Consider the following 6,548-nt stretch of genomic DNA (forward strand, 5'->3'; position numbering starts at 1 on the left):
AAATTGAGAAATAAGGCAAGTCTCTTACATTTGGAAAATAGAACTGGGTTTGGAAATTGAGAGTTTTAGTTTTCTAAGACTTTATTCTTCTTTAGAGAGTGGGATTTTTTATGTAGCCTCCATTTATCAATTGCCTTAATGAAGTCCTTTGTTTATTTTATTTCATTTACTTTGTGTCTGTGGACTAGATATTACCATAACCATTTCATAGATGAAGAAACTGAGACTCAAAGAAATAACTTGTTCAAGATTACACAGCCAGTTAGACAACAGCAGAACTGGGGTGGGAACCCACAGCAGGGATAGATGGGGAGAGAGGCAGGGAAAGATGGAAGCTTGGGATTCTGAGAGTGAGGGGGAGTCAGGATGGAATGAAGCAAGCGAGCCTTGTCTGGGAGCTTGCAAAAAGAATAATTTATATCCATCAGCCTGCTTCCCTCATCCTTATAAGCCCCTGCTGTTAGATGAATCTCTTTTTCTAGTCAGTTTGAATTTAAACATCGATATTATATTTGAAATATAAGAATGAAGTTGGCTTTTTATCTGATCTTTTTAAATGATCACTGAGTGCATGAGCAACTAGTTCCTGAATATCTCATTACCTTTAACAAAGGCTGGGACTGCGCCTAGTTGACCCCACTGATAAAATAGACTTTGCAGCCATTTTTCCAGGTAGCCTGAGGCAAGTGGTCATGGACTCATGAGATCGCTGATCTTCCTGGACGTCTGAAACAACATACCCTTAAGGATGTTCAGGCTGCCTGAATAACTCTACCGTCTTTCCCTCTGCCAACTTTGTGACTGTTGACTCTTGTTCACGAAGGTCTGGGGGGGCCTCCCCTCTGTTCTCCCACAAGGATGGGAGGTTGCATTAAAGCTTGCTTTGCTCTCTCGTCATTTCTATACAGACTTACCTCTTTAGAGGAAAGAGAACTTTCGCCCAGTTTTGTCTTTGGAAATGGAAGGTTAGTCTTACAGTCTAAGACTAACACAGTTAGATCATCCATCACAAGGACTGCCTCTGGGAATTGGGAAAGGTCAGATTCCTTTAGAAACTATACACAATAAGACAAGGGCAGGTTGGTTTTTGTTGTTGCTGTTTTGTTTTGTTTTCAGTTGTGGATTTTTTGTCTTGATCATGTGAGACACCTATGCAACAGGACAGCACCCCTTTTAAACATTAAACAAAGTCACATAAATTCAAGATTTCCCAATTTGGTTAAAAAAGAAAGAAAGAAAAGGAAAGGAAAAGAAAAAAGGAGGAAAATGTGATCATGTGTGAACTTTCTTTTTGCTACTGAACATTCTCTACTGAGTGTCTTCTAAACTTCTTCCTGTGACCTACTTTGAAGAGAGAAGAGAAGGGAGGGAAGAACAGAGAGGAGACTAAGGAGAGATAAAGAGAGAAGAGGAAGAAGAGGAGGCCTGGCAGAGGAGGGAGGGAAGAGGATAAAAAGAGTTTTATTCATTCATTTATTCATCCATTCATTTGTTTATTTATGAATCATGGCATACATGTGAGGATCTGTTACATAGGTATATTGTGTGAAGGTGAGGTTTGGGTTTCTGACAAACCCGTTCCCCCAACCCCAAGCTCAGTGGTGAGCTTGAGCCTTAATAGGTAGTTTTGTATACCTTATCTCCTCTCCCCTCTTCCCTCCTTTTAGGAGTGTCCAGTGTCTGATGTTCCCATCCTTGTGCCCATGTATGCCTAGTGTTTAGTACCCACTTATAAGTAAGGACATGCAGTATTCAGTTTTTTGCTTCTGAGATCAGTCATTTACAATGATCTCCAGCTACATTCATGTTGCTATAAAGGACATGATTTTGTCCTTTATGGCTGCATAGTATTCCATAGTGTATATGTACCACATCTTTATCCAGTTCACCATTGATGGGCATCTAGGTTGATTCCATACTTTTGCTGTTGTGAATAGTTTTGCAATAAAGTACAAGTGTTTTTTGGTATAACAATTTATGTTTCTTTGGGTATATTCCAAGTAGAAATACTGGATCAAATGGTGACTGTATTTAATGTTTTTTGAGAAATCTCCAAACTGCTTTCTCACTTACATTCCCACCACCAGTGTACATATATTACCTTTTCTCCATAGCCTTATCAACATCTGTTGCTTTAAAAATTTTTAATAATAGCCATCCTTAGCAATGTGAGAGAGTATCGCACTGTAGTTCCGGTTTGCATTTCTCTGATAATTAATGAAACTGAGCACTTTTTCATATGTTTGTTGGCTGTTTGTATGTCTTCCTTTGAAAAGTGTCGATTTATGTCCTTTGCCCACTTTTCAATGGGGTTATTTGGTTTTTTTTCCTGTCAAGTTGTTTGAGTTCTTTACATATTCTGGATGTTAAGCCTTTGTCAGATGCATAGCTTGCAAATATTTTTCCCATTCTATGGGTTGTCTATAAAGAGAATTCTGAAAAGAAGAGGGAGAGGGAGAAGTTAGTTGCAATTACGGAATATCAGATGAGAAATAACAACTTTGTGCATGTATAACTTGACATATAGTTATCAAGCATCTGTTATGTGACAGGCTCAAAGTTCGACCTGGCCAGGCACAGTGGCTCACACCTGTAATCCTTGCACTTAGGGAGGCCGAGGCAAGAGGATTGCCCAGGAGCTCAAGACAAGCCTTGGCAAAGGTGAGATCTTGTCTCTACAACAAATCAAAAAATTAGTTGAGTTTGGTGGCAGGCACCTGTGATTCTAGCTACTCAGGAGGTTGAAGTGGAAGGATCACCTGAGCCCATAGGTTGAGGCTACAGTGAGCCATGATCGTGCCACTGCACTCCAGCCTGGGTGACACAGAAAGACTCTGAAAAAAAAAAAAGTTCTATCCCACTGGAGAGCAGGGAATCAGCTGTTTGCCTTATGGGGGAAGCACAAAATTTATCAAAGTAAATTAAGTTGCAGATAAATTACTAATTCATTCTATGTTTACATTATTCTTCTCATTTTCATAAGTTCTATCTATAAATCTAAGTAAATAGAAATGAACTCAAAACATATTATCTAATTTAACTGTGTTTGTATTTTTGCTTTCTTAATTTGGGCAACGTTTTTTATATTACTGCATGACTTACATATATTCTAAAAAGCTGATTTTTTAAAAAGTATCTGCTCATTACTAGATAGTCTATTTGATCAGCCTATTTGCAAGAATGTTCCTGATTTAGGTATACAAGTGGCCATTGGACAGGTAAAGTTTGGGCCTCCCTTTGGTCCCCACTTCACCTAGTTTGAGATTAGGTACCCTTATTGATGTTATGTGCCCCCTTGCCCTCCTCTGGCAGTGTCCTGCTACTGCCAATCTTTTTCTTATTGTATTATGATAAATGTTCAGGGTACGCTTATGAGTGAGAACATGTGGTACTCAGTTCTTTGTTTCTGTGATAGAAACAAGTTACTGCATAGTCCATAATTTTGCTCTTCTATGGCTGTGTAATACTCCATCATATATATATATATATATACCACTTTTTTTTTCTGAGTTGGAGTCTCACTCTGTCACCCAGACTGGAGTGCAGTGGCCGCTCCTGGTCACCGCAGCCTCGACCTGCTGGGCTCTGGCGATCCTTCCACCTCAGCCTTCCAAGTAGTTGGAACTACAGGCGCGTGCTATGATGCCTGGCTAATTTTTTGATTTATTGTAGAGATGAGGTCCCACCAAGTTGCCCAGGCAGGTCTCGAACCCGTGGGCTCAGGTAATTCACTCACCTCAGCCTCCCATGGCACGGGATTACAGGCTGAGCCATCGAGCCTGGCTTATACCACATTTTTTAATCCAGTCCAGTTTTGATGAGCAGCATGGTTGGTTCCATGTTTTTGCTATTGTGAATAGAGCTACAATAAATATGCGTGTGCAGCTATCTTTTTTGTAGAACAATTTGAGTTCCTCTGGGTATATTCCTAGACAAGGTATTGCTGGGCCATATGGAAGGGCAATCTCAAGTTCTTTTAGGAATCGCCACACTGTTTTCCATAGAGGTTGAACTAGTTTGCATTCCCACCAACAGTATAGAAGCATTCCCTTTCTCTGCATCCTCTCCAACATCTGTTGTTTTTTGTTTTATTAATAATGGCCATTCTTATTGGAGTTAGATTGTATCTCAATGTGGTTCTAATTTGCATTTCTCTGATGATTAGTCAGGCTGATCATCTTTTCATGTGTCTGTTAGCTGCTAACTCTTCTTTTGAGAAGTGTCTATTCATGTCTTTTGCCCATTTGCTTTTTTCCTTTTGGCATGTTTGAGTTCCTTATAGAACCTGGATGTTAGGCCCTGTTCAGATATGTAGTTGGCAAATATTTTTTCCCGTTCTATTGGCTGTCTTCCTGCTCTCTTGATGGTTTCTTTTGCTTTGCAGAAGCTTTCAGTTTGATGAGGTCCCACTTGTCAATCTTATCTTTTATGGCATGGACTTTTGGGGTTTTGATCAGGAATTGGTTGTCTATTCCAATTTCCATAAGAGTGTCTCTTGCACTTTCTAAGATTCTTAAGATTCTTTTACGTTTAGGTCTTTAATCCATTTGGAGTTGATGTTTGTGTATGGTGCAAGGTAATGGTCCTGTTTCAGTCTTCTGCATGTGATCAGCCAGTTTTCCCGGCACCATTTACTGAATAGGTTCTCATCTCCCCAGTGGTTGTTATTGGAGGCTTTGTCGAAGATGAGTTGGTTGAGAAATTGAGGTTTTCCTTCTGGAATCTCTATACTGTTCCATTGGTCTATATGCCTGTTCTTGTACCAATACCGGGTTGTTTTGATTATCGTAGGCTTATAATGAAGTTTAAAGTCTGGAAGTGTGATGTCTCCTGGTTTGTTTCTTTTGCTAAGGATTGTTTTGGCTATTTGTAGTTGTTTATGTTTCCATATGAATTTCTGTATTGTTGTTACCAGGTGTGAGAAGAATGATCTTGGTAACTTAATGGATATAGTGTTGAATCTGTAGAATGTCTTTGGTATAATGAACCTCTTAACAATGTTGATTCTTCCAATCCATGAGCATGAAATATTTTTCAGTTTGTTTGTGTCATCTTTGACTTCTTTGAGCAGTGTTTTGTAGTTTTCATTGCTCTTTCATTTTCAAGGTCTTTCACTTCTCTGGTTAGAAGAATGCCAAGCTATTTCTTTTTCTTTTCTTTTTTGTGGCTATTGTGAATGGGATTGTGCTTTTTTGTTTGTTTGTTTGTTTGTTTCTCTGCCTGTTTGTTGTTGGTGTATGGGAATGTAACTGTGTTTTGTACATATATTTTTTACCCTGAGACTTGGCCAAAGTCTTTATCAGCAAAAGAAGGTTTTTTTTGACAGCTTCTCTTGTATTTTTGAAGTATAGGATTATATCATCAGCAAAGAGGGATAACTTGACGTATTTTCCTATTTGGATACCCCTTATTTTCTTCTCTTGTCTGATTGCTCTAGCTATGACTTCCAACACAATGCTGAGCAGGAAGTATAAGAGTGGCCAGCCTTATTTCAGTTTTCAGGGGAAATGCTTCCAATTTCTGTTCATTTAGCTATATGTTGACTGGGTTTATCATAGATGGCTTTTACTACTTTGAGATATGTTCCCTTTACGACTAGGTGTTCAAGGGTTTTTATCAAGAAGGGATGCTGGATTTTTTTTTTTTTTTTTTGAGTTGGAGTCTCACTCTGTCGCTTAGACTGGAGTGCAGTGGCCGCTCCCGGCCACCGCAGCCTCGACCTGCTGGGCTCCGGTGATCCTTCTGCCTCAGCCTTCCAAGTAGCCAGAATTACAGGCATGTGCTACCACGCCCAGCTGATTTTTTGATTTATTGTAGAGATGAGGTCTCGCTGCCCAGGCAGGTTTCAAACCCGCGGGCTCAGGCAATCCACTCACCTCAGCCTCCCAAAGGCTCGGGATTACAGGCTGAGCCACCGAGCCCGGCTCAGGATGCTGGATTTTATTGAAAGTTTTCTCTGCATCTAATGATATAATCATGTGGTTCTTGTTTTTACCTCTGTTGATGTATTTAATTACATTTATAGTCTTGTGAAGGTTGAACCAGCCCTGCACCCCTGGGATAAAGCCTACTTGGTCATTGTGGATGATTTCTGAGATGTGTTGTTAGATCTGATTTGCTACAATCTTGTTGAGTATTTTTTCATTTACGTTCATCAGGGATTTTGGACTGTAGTTCTCTTTCTTAGTTGGATCTTTACCCAGTTTGAGTATCAATGTGATGTTAGCTTCATATATTGATTTGAGGAGCATTCTGTCTTTCTCGATTGCCTGGAATACTTTCAATAGGGTTGATATTATTTCCTCCTTGTATGTTTTGTAGAATTCCACTGGAAATCTGTCCAGTCCAGGGCTTTTTTTTTGTAGGTAGTTTTCTTAGAACAGAGTCAATTTCCTGGGTTGTTATTGGTCTATTTAAAGTAGTAATTTCTTCTTGTTTCAACCTTGAGCAGTTGTGTGATGTCAAAAACTCCTCCATTTCATTGAGATTGTTGAGTTGTTTCCATATAGATATGTGTAGTAATCTCTGATGATTATTTCTGTTTCTTT

This window comes from Carlito syrichta, unplaced genomic scaffold, assembly GCF_000164805.1.
Source record: "Carlito syrichta isolate Samal-C Ts95f unplaced genomic scaffold, Tarsius_syrichta-2.0.1 Scaffold309858, whole genome shotgun sequence".
Classification (NCBI taxonomy): Eukaryota; Metazoa; Chordata; class Mammalia; order Primates; family Tarsiidae; genus Carlito; species Carlito syrichta.